The sequence below is a fragment of the Pan troglodytes genome, chromosome 14 (assembly GCF_028858775.2).
Source record: "Pan troglodytes isolate AG18354 chromosome 14, NHGRI_mPanTro3-v2.0_pri, whole genome shotgun sequence".
NCBI lineage: Eukaryota > Metazoa > Chordata > Mammalia > Primates > Hominidae > Pan > Pan troglodytes.
This window is the reverse complement of record NC_072412.2, coordinates 80788266-80803873: the sequence shown is the minus strand read 5'-3', so window position 1 is coordinate 80803873 and position 15608 is coordinate 80788266. Positions and strand designations below refer to the sequence as shown.

Sequence of the window (15608 nt, the reverse complement as noted above, 5' to 3'; positions counted from 1 at the left end):
ATGGGGTTTTGCAATGTTGCAAAAAAGGTTGTTCTCGAACTCTTGAGCTCAAGTGATCCAACCACCTTGGTCTCCCAAAATGTTGGGACTACAGGCATAAGCCACTGTGCCCGCCCAAATCTTATTTATTTTAATAAAATGTTAAATATAGTTAGATATCAAAGATTGGCAGTCATGAACTGTTTCTATCTGGAAGTTATTTGGAAAATGACATAAACTTAGTCAAACAAGAAAGGGTAAAGACAGTATTTTGGTTGATAAGTTGGGTTTCTTTTTTCTTCTTTCTTAGTGGGGCAGAGCTTCTCTTGGACCTATTACCCAATGTAGCCTAACAGTCCACAAGAAACAGAACAACTACAGGGAGAAATACTGCTAGCTCATGAAATTTTCACCCTCAAATATCTTTTCTATTAGTCTTTCCTAGTTCTACCCTTCTAATTCCAGATTGATTTCTTCACTATTGAGGTTACCAATGGCTTTGTAATGACTTGATGTAGAGGAGGGATTATAGGAGGGCAGAGGGCGTGTAAGTAATCTCTACCCATACAACATTGAGTCAGCTGAGGTCAAAAATTGTTTTTTAAAAATTCTTTGTTTATAGGTTGAAGTTCGTAATATATATTCAGTTTCTGAAGTATTGAATGGAGAATGATGTACTTGTTGGATAGGAGTAGGGCACAGTTCACTTAGGATGTATCTGGTAGTGATAGAAGAAACATGCAGTGACTTCTGGACCGTAGTTCTCTTCCTTTCATGAGCTTCTACACAGGGACATTTTATTATGGTAGCTAGTTGCTACCTGAAAGATACAAAAAGCCTAACTTTAAAGTGAGAAGAAATTGTGAGGTAAGTTTTGAAGATGGGGAGCATAATTATAAAAAGTATGAAATTACTGGGACACTGAATAGTGATGACAATGGTGCACTGGGTAATGGGGCAATGGTTAGTGGGAAATGTTAGAGAGAGAAATATGGTATAGTAAGAGTGGAATACTATGGATGGTTGTCCAAATCTGGCCCCCTGCCTGTTTGTGTAAATAAGGTTTTATTGGAACACAGCCACACCTGTTTGCCTGCACATTGCCTATGGCTGCTTTCATGCCACACAGCAGAGCTGAGTAGTTGCAAAAGCAGGAATCATTTACTGTCAGGCTCTTTACAGAAAATATTTATAACCTCAGAAGTGCTGGCTTACAGTAGCACGATGAAAACCAACATTACCGATTTCCAGTTTTGTCTCAAAACAGGAAGACTTGTTTAGAAATTTCTTTTAATGTAGCTCCAATATTTTGGCAACACTGGTTCTTACCTCTTTTACTCATCTAGGTATTTCCTCCTCCTATAGCCTTTACTTTTTCCTGCTTCTTCCTTTTTCCTTCTTCATTTCCTTCTTCCATGGCATCTGCTTTCCTCACCTTCATGTCTTCTTTTTCTTTTCCTTTCCCCTGCCATCTTTTTCTTCTCTTTCTAGTTAAGACTCTTAATTATGCAACATTTCTGCTATGTTATTAATAACCTGTAAACAGGGTTGAGATTGCAGATCCAACATACTTAGCCTTTAATATGTCTTTGTTCAAGACTAGGATTTACAGTACCACGTGTTCCGAAGGCAAAGCACCAGTCTGCCCGCCTTTGAAGTGCAGAATCCTACAATGGATTTCACACTAAATCCACTCACATCACTCGCTTTGGCTGCATCTTGCTATACCAGTTTATGTGAGTGTCACCACCTGCAGTTTAAATAATGGACAATTTCACTGGCTCAGCAGAGCCTCTGACTTTCACGTCATATTTCTTCCTTGCCTCCTATAAAGAAATGCCTATTTTTTTCTCCCCTAGGTTATTATAGATCTAGTCACTATTACAGAAGCACAATTTTCTAGTCCCTTCAGTTTTGCTTGTATTGATTTTTAGCTCTATTTTATTTACATTGCTTTTAAAGTAGTATGTGGGCATTTTCATTCATACAGGTGACTTGATAAAAGAACATTGTGCTGTTTGTACAGTAGTACCCCTTTTTCCAAGGGGGATATGTTCCCAGACCCTCGGTGGATCCTAAAACCATAGACAGTACCAAAATCTCTATATTATGTTTTTCCCTATACATACATACCTATGATACAGTGTAATTTATAAATTAGGAAGAGTAAGAGATTAACAACAATAATAAAATAAAACAATAATATAGTATAATGAAAGTTATGTGAATGTAGTCCTTCCTTCTCTCAAGATATCTTACTGTACCGCAGGTAACTAAAACCATGGAAAGTGAAATTGTGAATAAAGGGGGACTACTGTACTCAGCTAGCAATTTTTTCTCATTTGAAACCCTTATTTTTAATTCAGTAGTATGGTATTTTAAATTTAAGTAGTAAGTGCCTCCTGTAAGAGATTTTATTATTGCATGACTTAACATTATGATTACTAGCATTTATCATGAACTACCAAAATAAAGAGGATCTGTGGACTGTCAATTAAGTTAACCTAAGTTCAGCAGTACACAGCTCTATGTTCCCACACATCTTGGCCTCACTTTCTATTCAATAAGCACCTGCTTTTTGCTTAGCAGATTGAAAAGAAGTCACACAGTATCACAAACTTTTTCTTAAGTCATTTTTGGAAAAAGTAATTATAAACAAAGAAAAAGTAAAATGCATAGTATAAGCAATTAGAGATTCTAACACAATTTAAAATAACATTATTTTTAGTAATATGCTCCTGTTAAAATTTCAGTGCAGTTCACATTAAAATGTTAAAGGGTATTTCAACTACTTAGGCAACAACGATATGCAAGATGTCCTCATTGAATGTTCTATTGGACACTAATTTTAGAGGTGTTCATGAAGAGGCTTAACTGATGGTAGGTCTGGTGCATAAGAAGAAAACATTACTTTAGGGATGTTGCTTTTAGAATACTGAGAATTTCATGAAGATTCCAATTTGAAAGAGGGGTGGTGCAGAATGGTCATGCAAGATTAATTACTTCCTTCTTCCATGGATTTCTGAACTTGCTTTGGCTAATGCCAAGCAATTTTTGGAGAAGCCAATAGGAGAGCTTCAGGCACCCAGTATGAACCAACATTGACCCTGAGAACCCCATGAACTCCCTCAAATAAAACAAGGTAACCTTTCTTAAACCCTTTAACTCCCTTGAATTAAACAAGGTCCCAGAAAATATTAATATTTATATGATTTCTATTTTTTTTTAAGATGGAGTCTTGCTCTGTCTCCCAGGGTCGAGTGCAGTGGCACGATCTCGGCTCACTGCAACCTCCACCTCCCGGGTTCAAGCGATTCTCCTGTCTCAGCCTCCCCAGCAGCTGGGACTACAGGCATGTGCCACTGTGCGTGGCTAATTTTTTGTTTTTGTATTTTTAGCAGAGACGGGGTTTTGCCATATTGGCCAGGCTGGTCTCGAACTCCTGACCTCAGGTGATCCACCCACCTTGGCCTCCCAAATTGCTGGGATTACAGGTGTGAGCCACGGTGCCTGGGCCAGAGCCTATATTCTTCATCAGTATGATTTGTTAACTAGCCACCAACCATTCCAGAGGGAAAACTTGAAAATTGACAAACATAAAGGAAACATGAAAAATTTAAACCGTGTATTCATTTAGAAAGTCAAGGGCTAAGCACGTAAGCAGATGAGAACACAGAATGGGACTTTGATAACAATGGTAATGGATCACATGGAATAAGCCACCATGGGCTGTACTGTTAAGTAGGCTCCGTTTCAACTTGGAATCTTCTCAAGTTTTCCTTTCATCCTTTCCCTATCCCTCTCTCCCTCCTTCTGTCTGTCCCTCCCTCCTTCCTTCCTTCCTTCCTTCCTTTCTTTCCTTCCCTCCCTTCCCTCCCTCCCTCCTTCCTACCTTCTTTCCTTCTTTCCTTCCTCAGGGAGATGTCCCCTAGAATTCAAAGGTCTTTGCTGAGTTTTAGTGATAATATTGAAGGTTTATCCCATGGTAATATCCCTGTCTGTATATTCTGTATATTATTCTTAAACTGTATACACGAAGCATAACGGTTTATATATATAAAAGTTGGCCAGAAGTTTTCAGTCACTCTCTCTAAAGCTCCCAGAAGTGAATTCAAGTTTCACAACATGAAAGAAGCTTGGAACATATTCAAGGAAGTCATTAAGGATTTATTAGAGCACAAATGCATCAACTTTTAGTTTTCTTAAAATGGGCTGTGAACTATAAAGGGCCCTAACACTAAAATAGAAGCTGGAGGAAGAGATAACAGGGAGTAACTTATGTTAAATCAGGAGACAGGCTATTTGTAATTGTTCTAGAGATTGATCTGAGGTAGTGAAAGGAATATGGACAAGAAAGCTCACTTAGGTAGATTCTCATTCTGGTAAGATCAGTGACGAGTTAAATGATCTTGAGCAAGGTAAATAACCATGGTTCATCTGAAAAATGAAGTTGATAATGTATTCCTCATTGCATTTTTTGAGGGCTAAATATTTTAATATCTGTAACATATTTAATACTAAACAGTGCCTAGCAAATGAAAGATGCTGAATGACAGTTTCCACCTTCCTTTGCTTTTCATATCTTCCTGGTGGTGAAAATAAGATGCTCCTCACAAGCAGGAGACTGGTAACTGCTTGGTTCAAAAAAGTATTAGTCAATTTGTGAAAGATTATCAATAAAATTATAGGTAACATGCACTGAAGACATTGCATCCTTCCTGAGCAGTTCTGTGCTAGCTGTTCCTATATATAGCTCCTAATTCAAGCTTACAATGTGCTTGCAAGGTAGGTGCAATCATTCCCTACTTACAGAGGAGAAAAAGAATGTGTATAATATGCCCCAAATCACAAGTGCACACCTGGGCTTAACCAGGGCCAACATTCATATCCAGATATTATTAAACTATAAAATTAGTGTTCTTTCTACTCAAACACATACTTGCGTTAAAGACTATTTTACTAAGATGTTACTGGAAAACTTAGATTACAAGACTACATTTTGTTATTTACTTTATTTTTTCTAAGCTTTTAATTTTTTAAAATTTGATTTTGTAATATTTGACTTATGTGTAGGAAAGTCATATGCATCATACATGGTTATGAAGCAAGATAACAAAAATACTTGTGAATCCATCCCTGACTTAAGAACTAAGACATCTCTGAACTTTTTTTTTGCAGTTTAAAGATTTTGTTTCTTTATTTCTTCTAAAAAAAATAAAGGGATACGTGTGCAGAGCATGCAGACTTGTTACATAGGTATACATGTGGCATGGTGGTTTGCTGCACCTATTGACCCGTCCTCTAAATTCTGTCTTCAGGCCGTGGTGTGTGTTGTTCCCCTCTCTGGGTCCATGTGTTCTCAATGTTCAACCCCCACTTATGAGTGAGAACATGCAGTATTTGGTTTTCTGTTCCTGTGTTAGTTTGCTGAGAATGACGGCTTCCAGCTTCATCCATGTCCCTGCAAATGACGGGATCTCATTCCTTTTTATGGCTGCATAGTATTCCATGGTGTATATGTGCCGCATTTTCTTTATCCAGTCTGTCACTGATGGGCATTTGGGTTGGTTCCATGTCTTTGCTATCATAAACAGTGCTGCAATAAACATATGTGTGCATGTGTCTTTATAGTAGAATGATTTATATTCCTTTGGGTATATACCCAGTAATGGGATTGCTGGGTCAAATGGTATTTCTGGTTCTAGATCCTTGAGGAATTTCGATACTGTCTTCCAGAATGGTTGAACTAATTTACATTCCCACCAACAGTGTAAAAGCATTCCTATTTTCCCACAGCCTCGCCAGCATCTATTGTTTCCGGACTTTTTAATAATGGCCATTCTGTCTGGTATGAGATGGTATTTCATTGTGGTTTTGATTTGCATTTCTCTGATAATCAGTAATGTTGATCTTTTCTTCATATATTTGTTGGCATAAATGTCTTCTTTTGAGAAGTGTCTGTTCATATGCTTCACCCACTTTTGGATGGGGTTGTTTGTTTTTTTTTCTTGTAAATTTCTTTAAGTTCCTTGTAGATTATGGACATTTGCCCTTTGTCAGATGGGTAGATTGCAAAACTTTTCTCGCATTCTGTAGGTTGCCTGTTCACTCTGATGATAGTTTCTTTTGCTGTGCAGAAGCTCTTTAGTTTAATTAGATCCCATTTGTCAATTTTGGCTTTTGTTGCAATTGCTTTTGTTGCAATTGCTTTTGGTGTTTTAGTCATGAAGTCTTTGCCCATGCCTATGTCCTGAATGGTATTGCCTACATTTTCTTCTAGGATTTTCATGGTTTTGGATTTTACATTTAAGTCTTTAATCCATCTTGAATTAATTTTTGTATAAGGTGTAAGGAAGGGGTCCAGTTTCAGTTTTTTGCTTATGGCTAGCCTGTTTTCCCAGCACTGTTTACGGAATAGGAGATCTTTTCTCCTTTGCTTGTTTTTGTTAGGTTTGTCGAAGATCAGATGGTTGTAGATGTGTAGTGTTACTTCTGAGTTCTCTGTTCTGCTACCATTAGTCTATATGTCTGTTTTGGTACCAGCATCATGCTGTTTTGATTACTGTAGCCTTGTAATATAGTTTGAAGTCAGGTAGCATGATGCCTCCAGCTTTGTTCTTTTTGGTTAGGATTGTCTTGGCTATATGGGGTCTTCTTTGATTCCATATGAAATTTAAAATAGTTTTTTTCTAATTCTGTGAAGAATGTCAATGGTTGATGGGAATAGCATTGAAACTGTAAATTACTTTGGGCTGTATGGCCATTTTCATGATATTGATTCTTCCTATCCATGAAGATGGAATGTTTTTGCATTTGTTTGTGTCCTCTCTTATTTCCTTGAGCAGTGGTTTGTGTTCCCCTTGAAGAAGTCCTTCACATCCCTTGTTAGCTGTATTCCTAGGTATTTTATTCTCTTTGTAGTGATTGTGAATGGGAGTTCGTTCATGAATTGGCTCTCTGCTTGCCTATTGTTTGTGTAAAGGAATGCTTGTGATTTTTGCACACTGATTTTGTATTCTGAGACTTTGCTTAAGTAGCTTATCAGTCCAAGAAGTTTTGGGGCTGAGATGATGGGGTTTTCTAAATATACAATCAGGTTGTCTGCAAACAGAGACAACTTGACTTCCCCTCTTCCAATTTGAATACCCTTTATTTTTTTCTCTTGCCTGATTGTCCTGGCCAGAACTTCCAATACTATGTTGAATAGGAGTGGTGAGAGAGGGCATCCTTGTCTTGTACCTGATTTCAAAGGGAATGATTCCAGCTTTTTCCCATTCAATATGATATTGGCTGTGGGTTTGTTATAAATAGCTCTTATTATTTTGAGATGTTCCTTCAATACCTAGTTTATTGAGAGTTTTTAACATGAAGGGATGTTGAATTTTATTGAAGGCATTTTCTGCATCTATAGAGAAATAATCATGTAGTTTTTTTCTTTGGTTCTGTTTATGAGATGGATTACATTTATTGATTTGTGTATGTGGAACCAGGCTTGCATCCTAGGGATGAAGCTGATTTGATCATGGTGGATAAACTTTTTGATGTGCTGCTGGATTCAGTTTGCCAATATTATATTGAGGATTTTTGCATTGATGTTCAACAGAGATATTGGCCTGAAATTTTCTTTTTTTGTTGTGTCTCTTCCAGGTTTTGGTAAGAGGATGATGCTGGCTTCATAAAATGAGCTAGGGAGGAGTCCCTCCTTTTCAATTGTTCAGAATAGTCTCAGAAGGAATGGTAGCAGCTCCTCTTTGTATTTCTGGTAGAATTCAGCTGTGAATCTGTCTGGTCCTGGGCTTTTTTTTTTTTTTTTTTTTTTTTTTGGTTGGTAGGCTATTAATTACTGCCTCGATTTCAGCGTTTGATGTTGATCTATTCAGGGATTCAGTTTCTTCCTGGTTTAGTCTTGGGAGGGTATATGTGTCCAGGAATTTATCCATTTCGTCTAGATTTTCTAGTTTATTTATGTAGTGGTGTTTATAGTATTCTCTAATGGTAGTTTGTATTTCTGTGGGGTCAGTGTTGATATCCCCTTTATCATTTTTTATTGTGTCTATTTGATTCTTTCCTCTCTTCTTTATTAGACTAGCTAGTGGTCTTTCTATTTTGCTAATTTTTTTTTTTTTAAAAACCAGTTCCTGGATTTGTTGATTTTTTGAAGGCTTTTTCATGTCTCTATCTCTTTCAGTTCTTTTCTGATCTTAGTTACTTCTTGTCTTCTGCTAGCTTTTGGATTAGTTTGCTTTTGTCTCTCTAGCTCTTTTAATTGTGATGTTAGGGTGTTGATTTGAGATCTTTCTACATTTCTGATGTGGGCATTTAGTGCTATAAATTTCCCTCTTAATAATGCTTTAGCTGTGTCCCAGAGATTCTGGTACATTGTCTCTTTGTTCTAATTGGTTTCAAAGAACTTCTTGATTTCTGCCTTAATTTCGTTATTTACTCAGGAGTCATTCAGAAGCAGGTTGTTCATTTCCATGAAATTGTGTGGTTTTAAGTGAGTTTCTTAATCCTGAGTTCTAATTTCATTGCACTGTGGTCTGAGAGACTGTTTGTTATGATTTCAGTTCTTTTGCATTTGCTGAGGAGTGTTTTACTTCCAATTATGTGGTTAATTTTAGAATAAGTGCCATGCGGCACTGAGAATAATGTATATTCTGTTGATTTGGGGTATAGAGTTCTGCAGATGCCTACTAAATCCACTTAATCCAGAGCTGAGTTCAAGTCCTGAATAGCCTTGTTAATTTTTTATCTTGTTGATCTGTCTAATATTGACAGTGGGTGTTAAAGTCTCCCACTATTATTGTGTGGGAGTCCAAGTCTCTTTGTAGGCCCCTAAGAACTTGTTTTATGAATCTGAGTGCTCCTGTATTGGGTGCATACGTATTCAGAATATTTAGCTATTTGGTTATTTTGCACACTAGTTCTTGCAGTTTCTTCATAGTGTCATTGGTCTTTATATTTTTGTTTGTTTTTGCAGTGGCTGGTACCGGTTTTTTCTTTCCATATTTAGTGCTTCTTTCAGGAGCTCTGGCAGGGCAGACCTGGTAGAAAAGAAATCCCTCAGCATTTGCTTCTCTGGAAAGGATTTTACTCCTCCTTCGCTTATGAAGCTTAGTTTGGCTGGATATGAAATTCTGGGTTGAAAATTCTTTTCTTTAAGAATGTTGAATATTGGCCCCCAATCTCTTCTGGCTTGTAGAGCTTCTGCTGAGAGGTCCACTGTTAGTCTGATTGGCCTCCCTTTGTAGATGACTTGGCCTTTCTCTCTCGCTGCCCTTAGCAGTTTTTCCTTCATTTTGACCTTGGAGAATCTGGTGATTATGTGTCTTGGGTTTATCTTCTCATGGAGTATCTTAATGTTATTGTCTGTATTTCCTGAATTTGCATGTTGGCCTATCTCATTAGGTTGGGGAAGTTCTCCTGAATAATATCCTGAAGTGTGTTTTCTAGCTTGTTTCGATTCTCCCCGTCTCCTTCTGGTACTCCCATCAATCGGTCTTTTTATGAAGTCCCATATTCTTGTAGCCTTTGTTCATTCCTTTTCATTCTTTTTTTTTCTCTATTCTTGTCTGCACATCTTATTTCAGTAAGGTGGTCTTCAGACTCTGATATCCTTTCTTCCACTTGTTCGATTCAGCTGTTGATACTTGTGTATGTTTCACGAAGTTCTTGTGCTGTGTGTTTCAGCTCCATCAAGTCGTTTATGTTCCTCTCTAAACTGCTTATTCTACTTAGCAGTTCCTCTAACATTTTATCAAGGTTCTTAGCTTCTTTGCATTGGGTTAGAACATGCTCCTTTAGCTCATAAAAATATGGAACGCTTCATGAATTTGCATGTCATCCTTGTGCAGGGGCCATGCTAATCTTCTCTGTATTGTTCCAATTTTAGTATATGTGCTGCTGAAGCAAGCACACATCTCTGAGCCCTTAAAACTTTTTGCCTGTTCCTCCCAGGTTCTTTCTCTTCGTTGTTTCCTTGCTTTTAAAAAAGTTTTTTACATAAATATCTCTAAACAATGCTTAACTTTGTTTTTTAGCATTTTCAAAATTGTTTCATGCCATCTTCAGTCTTCTGTGTTTAATGTTTTGACTTAACATAATGTCTCTGAGATACTTTCATGTTATTGCTTATGGTTATATTCATTTTCATCACTACATCATCTTCTACTACATATGTTTTTCAAGTTTTATTTATCCATTGTTTAGATGGATATGGATTAATTTTTAAAAAAAATTATAACTGTAATACACAATGTTGAATACCTTTTGCTTAATGTTGTCTGTAAGACTTGGAAGTAATGTACTTATAAAAATTTTCTCAATCGAATGAGCACTAAATATTGGCTTATTGTGGTGTCAGGTTCATTTTCCTAATTATTAATGAGGGTGAACTTCTTTCTTAGTTTAAAAATACTGTTATTCTAAGTTCAGGGGAAAAGTGCAAGTTTGTTACATAGGTAAACGTGTATCATGGGGGTTTGTTGTACAGATTACTTCATCACCCAGGTATTAAGCCTAGTACTCATTAGTTATTTTCCCTGATCCTCTCCCTCCTCCCACCCTCCACCCTCTGAAAGTCCCCAGTGTGTATTGTTACCCTCCTCACCATGTGTCCATGTGTTCTTATCTTTTAGTTCCCACTTATAAATGAGAACATGCAGTATTTGGTTTTCTGTTCCTGTGTTAGTTTGCTAAGGATAATGGCCTCCTGTTCCATCCATGTTCTTGTGAAGGACATGATCTCATTCTTCTTTATGGCTGCGTAGTATTCCATGGTGTATATATACCACATTTTCTTTATCCAGTCTATCATTGATGGGCATTTAGGTTGATTCCATGTCTTTGCTATGGTGAACAGTGCTGCAATAAACATATGTGTGCATGTTTCTTTATAACAGAATGATTTATATTCCTTTGTGTATATACCCAGTAATGCAATTGCTCGGTCAAATGATGTTTTTGGCTTTAGGTCTTTGGGGAATCATTACACTGTATTCCACAATGACTGAACTAATGTATAAGCATTCTTTTTTCTCCACAACCTTGCCAGCAACTGTTAGTTTTTAACTTTTTAATAATAGCCATTCTGACTGTTGTTTGATGGTATCTCATTGTGGTTTGGATTTGCATTTCTCTAATGATCAGTGATGTTGACCTTTTTTCTTATGATTGTTGGCCACATTTATGTCTTCTTTTGAAAAGTGTGTGTTCATGTCCTTTGCCCACTTTTTAATATTTTTTATTGCTTGTAAATTGTTTAAAGTTCTTTATAGATGTTGGATATTAGACCTTTGTCAGATGCATAGCTTGCAAAAATTGTCTCTCATTCTGTAGGTTGCCTGTTTACTCTGTTGATAGTTTCTTTTGCTGTGCAGAAGCTCTTTAGTTTAATTTGATCCCATTTGTGAATTTTTGCATTTGTTTCAATTGCTTTTGTCATCTTCATCACGAAATCTTTAACCGTGCCTATGTCCTCAATGGTATTGCCTTGGTTGTCTTCCAGGGTTTTTATTGTTTTGGGTTTTACATTTAAGTCTTTAATCCATTAATCTGTCTTGAGTTAATTTTTGTATATGGTGTAAGAAAGGAGTCTAGTTTCAATCTTCTGCATATGGCCAGCCAGTTTTTCCAGCACCATTTATTGAATAGGGAATCCTTTTACAATTGCTTGTTTTCATCATGTTTGTTGAACATCAGATAGTTTTTTCTCAGTTTATTGGCAGTTAGTAGTTTCTCTTCCATAAAATCACCTCTTCTTAGTTTTTGGCCATTTTTGGTTGGATTGTTAGACTTTACAAACATTAATTTGAATGAGTTCTTAAGATATATTTGATATTAATCTCTGTTTGTCACGTGTTTAAAATATCTTCTCCTAGTGTTGATGTGCCTTTTTACTTTCTTTTCAATGCTTTGAAATGTATTATTATTCTTAATTTCTGTGTAGTAGAAATTATCAATCTTTTATTGTATGGTTAGTATTTTTAATTTTGATGAGGTTCAATTTATTAATTTTTTCCTTTTATGGATTGTGCTTTTGGTGTCAAGTCTTACAAATATTTGCCTAGCCCTATATCCTAAATTTTTGTGCAATTAAGTCTGTGATGCATTTTGAGTTAATCTTTTATAAGCTGTGAAGTTTAGGTTGCCTGTTTTTCCAATTGCTTCAGCACCATTTGTCAAAAGACTCTCCTTCCTCCACTGAATTGCTTCTGTACCTTTGTTAAGAATCAGCTGAGTGTATTTGTGTGAGTTTATTTGGGGGCTCTTTATACCCTTCCACTGATCTATGTGTCCATCCCTCCACTGATACCATGCTCTTGATTATTGTAGCTATAGAATAAACATCAATATTGGTTAAAGTGATTTCTTCCACTTTAAACCTCAATAGGATTTTGATAGGCATTGCATCAAACCTACATCTTTACTCTGTTGAGGCTTCCAATCCATGAACATAGTATGTCTCCACTTATTTAGAGCATTGACTGATTTCCTCAGTATTTTGTAATTTTTAGCATACAGATCCTGTACATATTGTATTTAAAATACATCTAAGCATTTCATTTTCTTGGAACAACTGTAAATGGAATGGTGATTCTGATTTTGGTTGCTGCATACTTATGTTTAGTATGTAGAAGTGTGACTGATTTTTCTGCATTGATCTGATATCCTTTGACCTTGCTGAACTCATTTGTTCATTCTAGGATCATTTTTGTAGATTTCTTGGGATACTCTATGTTGATAATTATGTCATCTACACATACAGACAGTCTTATTTTTTCCTTTCCAATTCGTATGCCTTTATTTTTTGCCTTATTGCAGGTTCTAGGATTTCCAGTGCTATATTTTCTAAGAATTGTGAGAGCAGATATTGGACATTTTTACATTGTTTCCAATGTTGTAGGGAAAGCATTCAGCCTTTCACCATTAAACATGATGTTAGCTGCAGATGTAGATGCCCTTTATCAAGGTGAACTTAGCACCTATCTCTCTTTCCCTCACTTGCTGACAGTTTATAACATGAATGGTGTTGGATTTTGTGAAATGCTTTTGCCATGTCAGATGATATGACTAATTTGATTAGCATTTTTTGTATTAAAAGATCCTTTTCTATTTTGAGATCATAAGGATATTCTATTTTGTTTTCTAAAAGTTTTGAAGTTTTGCCTTTTACATTTATATATTTATTCCATTGGGAATTGATTTTGCCAATAGTGTGAGAAAGTGTGCAACTTAATTTTTATAAGGATTGCTGATTGTATCAGCTCTTTTATTGAATATATATCCTTTTGCCATATCTGTCATATGATTGGGTCTGTTTTGTTCTGTCACACTGACTGATCTCTCTGCTCTGGGCTAATATCATATAGCTCTACTTATCCTAGTTCTGTAAGCCTTGAGATTATGTTGGGCAAATCTCTATACTGTATTCTTCATCAGAAGTTTCTCCCTTATTTTGTGATATTCATTTTCCATATAAATTTTAGAATTTGCTACCATGTTTCTTGAAAAACCTATCGGAATTTTAATCTGTAAACAATTTATGGAAATTGACATCTTTTTGATATTGAGTTCTGATACTTTCCATGAAAATAATATTCCTATTTATTTAGAAATTCTTAAATATCTCTTATAATTTAAAAAGTTTCTCCATAAATGTCTCATGCTTATTTTGTTTGATTTATTTCATGGTAGCTTGGTACCTTAAAGGGTTTTTTAAAAGGTAGCTTTTTAAAATAGTATCTTATTGCATAATATTTGTTTGTTGTTGATATATAACTAATTAATTTCTATGTATTAATCTCACATTCAAGCACTTTACTAGACACTTTTACTAGCTCTAATTTTTGGCAGATTATTTTGGGTCTTTAATGTGGAAATCATATTATATATGAATAAAGGGGGTTTTGTTGCTTCCTTTCCAGTCCTTTTCATTTTTTTTGCCCCTTTGTCCTTATTACACTGTCTATTATATCAAACAGAAGTGATGATAATAGACATTCTTTTCTTGTTCCTGATTTTAACTTACTTCACCGTTAAAATTTATATTTACTGTAAATTTTTGATAGACAAATTTTGTCCGGTTAAGAAAGCTTTGATTTTTATTCTGAGCTTTTTTTAAAAAAAACACACACAAATGGGTGTTAAGTTTACCAAGTAGTTTCTACACATTGTGACATAATAACTTGTTTCTTTAATCTGGTAGATCATACATATAGATTTTTTTGCCAGTGTAAACCAACTTTTCCTTCTTGAAATTCATGTAACTTGATCATGATATATTATCTATCAATGCACTACCCTTAACCATCATTACCAATTAATTGGAATCATCAAGTAAACTGGAAATTATTTACCAACTCTGACTTAAGTGAGCTTCTTTTATTCTCTCCTCCACCAGAAATAGTTCCATTTTAGTACACAGATTCTTCAATTCCAAAAGTACATACACAACATGAAATATAAATTGTTTACGTTTAAATTCAGGTAAAGGAGATATTTGCAAAAGAGACTTATTTTGCTGCATCTCCTTCAAATCATCCTATGTAGGTAAAAGTCTATTTAATCTGTTCAAAATTCAGGCCTGCTCAGAAGAGTTGGGTGTGGTTTAAAGCTCAAAGGAGCCCTCAGTTTGTGACTAAATGGACAGGCACAGGAAATATCCACAGGATAAACTAACAAGTGTCTGTTTTAACTCTAGAAACCAAATGGGGTCAGGCGCAGTGGCTCACACCTGTAATACCAGCACTTTGGGAGGCCAAGGTGGGCAGATCACTTGAGGTCAGGAATTCGAGAGCAGCCTGGTCAACATGTTGAAACCCTGTCTCTACTAAAAACACAATAATTAGCCAGGCAAGTGGGGTATGCCTGTGGTCCCAGCTACTTGAGAGTCTGAGAATCACTTGAACCCCAGAGGCAGAGGTTGTAGTGAGCAGAGATTGTGCCACTGCACTCCAGCCTTCCAGCCAGGGCAAGAGAGTGAGACTCCAACCAAAAAAAAAAAAAAAAAAAAAAAGGAAAAGGAAAAAAAAAAAGGAGAAGGAGGAGGAGGAGGAAAGCAAATGTTAAATTTTTTGAGTTTCTTCTGAGAGGATATCTTGTTTCTCTCTCTTTGTCCAGCATGTTGTCAGAAACTATGTGTTTTTCTAATTTTTGCACTTGATTCATTAGTAGCAGACTACACATGCTTAGCTCATGTGGGTTTCTGTTTCTGTGTTTTTCCTAAAAGGCAGAGGAGGAGGGAAGAGAAGTTCTGGGCTAAAGACCCAAAAGCCTTTCATTTAAAGGCTTATAGCCAAACTGCAAGCCTGTGGTGATCTAGACCAATTAAATCAGGAACACTGGAGTTGAGACTCAATTATTAATATATTACAAACCTCCCTGGGTGATTCCAATGTGCAGGAAATGAAGTGAATCAGTGTTTCCAGCTATCAGAGTCAAATGACCATTAATATGTATCTAAGGACATAGCAGACATTTTGTAAATATATTTATTCACCTAGTCTTGAGCCTCTTGAAATACAATGGAAAGGGAAGTGTTTTGATGTTTTACTCTAAAACTTTTACTATCTTGGAACTTTTCCTGTAGTAGACTAGCAATGAGAAAATCATGGAGGAGGCAGTGACAG

The 15608-nt window shown here is 36.0% G+C and overlaps 1 long non-coding RNA gene and 1 other non-coding gene across 2 annotated transcripts in view; one reads left to right on the top strand and one right to left on the bottom strand.

The window, feature by feature from the left end:
• LOC134808235 (uncharacterized) overlaps positions 1 to 15608 on the top strand; it is a 211845-nt gene that overhangs the window by 104317 nt on the left and 91920 nt on the right. The gene's annotated exons all lie outside the window — the stretch shown is intronic.
• Positions 9789 to 9895, bottom strand: LOC112205314 (U6 spliceosomal RNA). Its single transcript, XR_002939209.1, has one exon. It is a non-coding gene; the product is annotated as a U6 spliceosomal RNA (small nuclear RNA).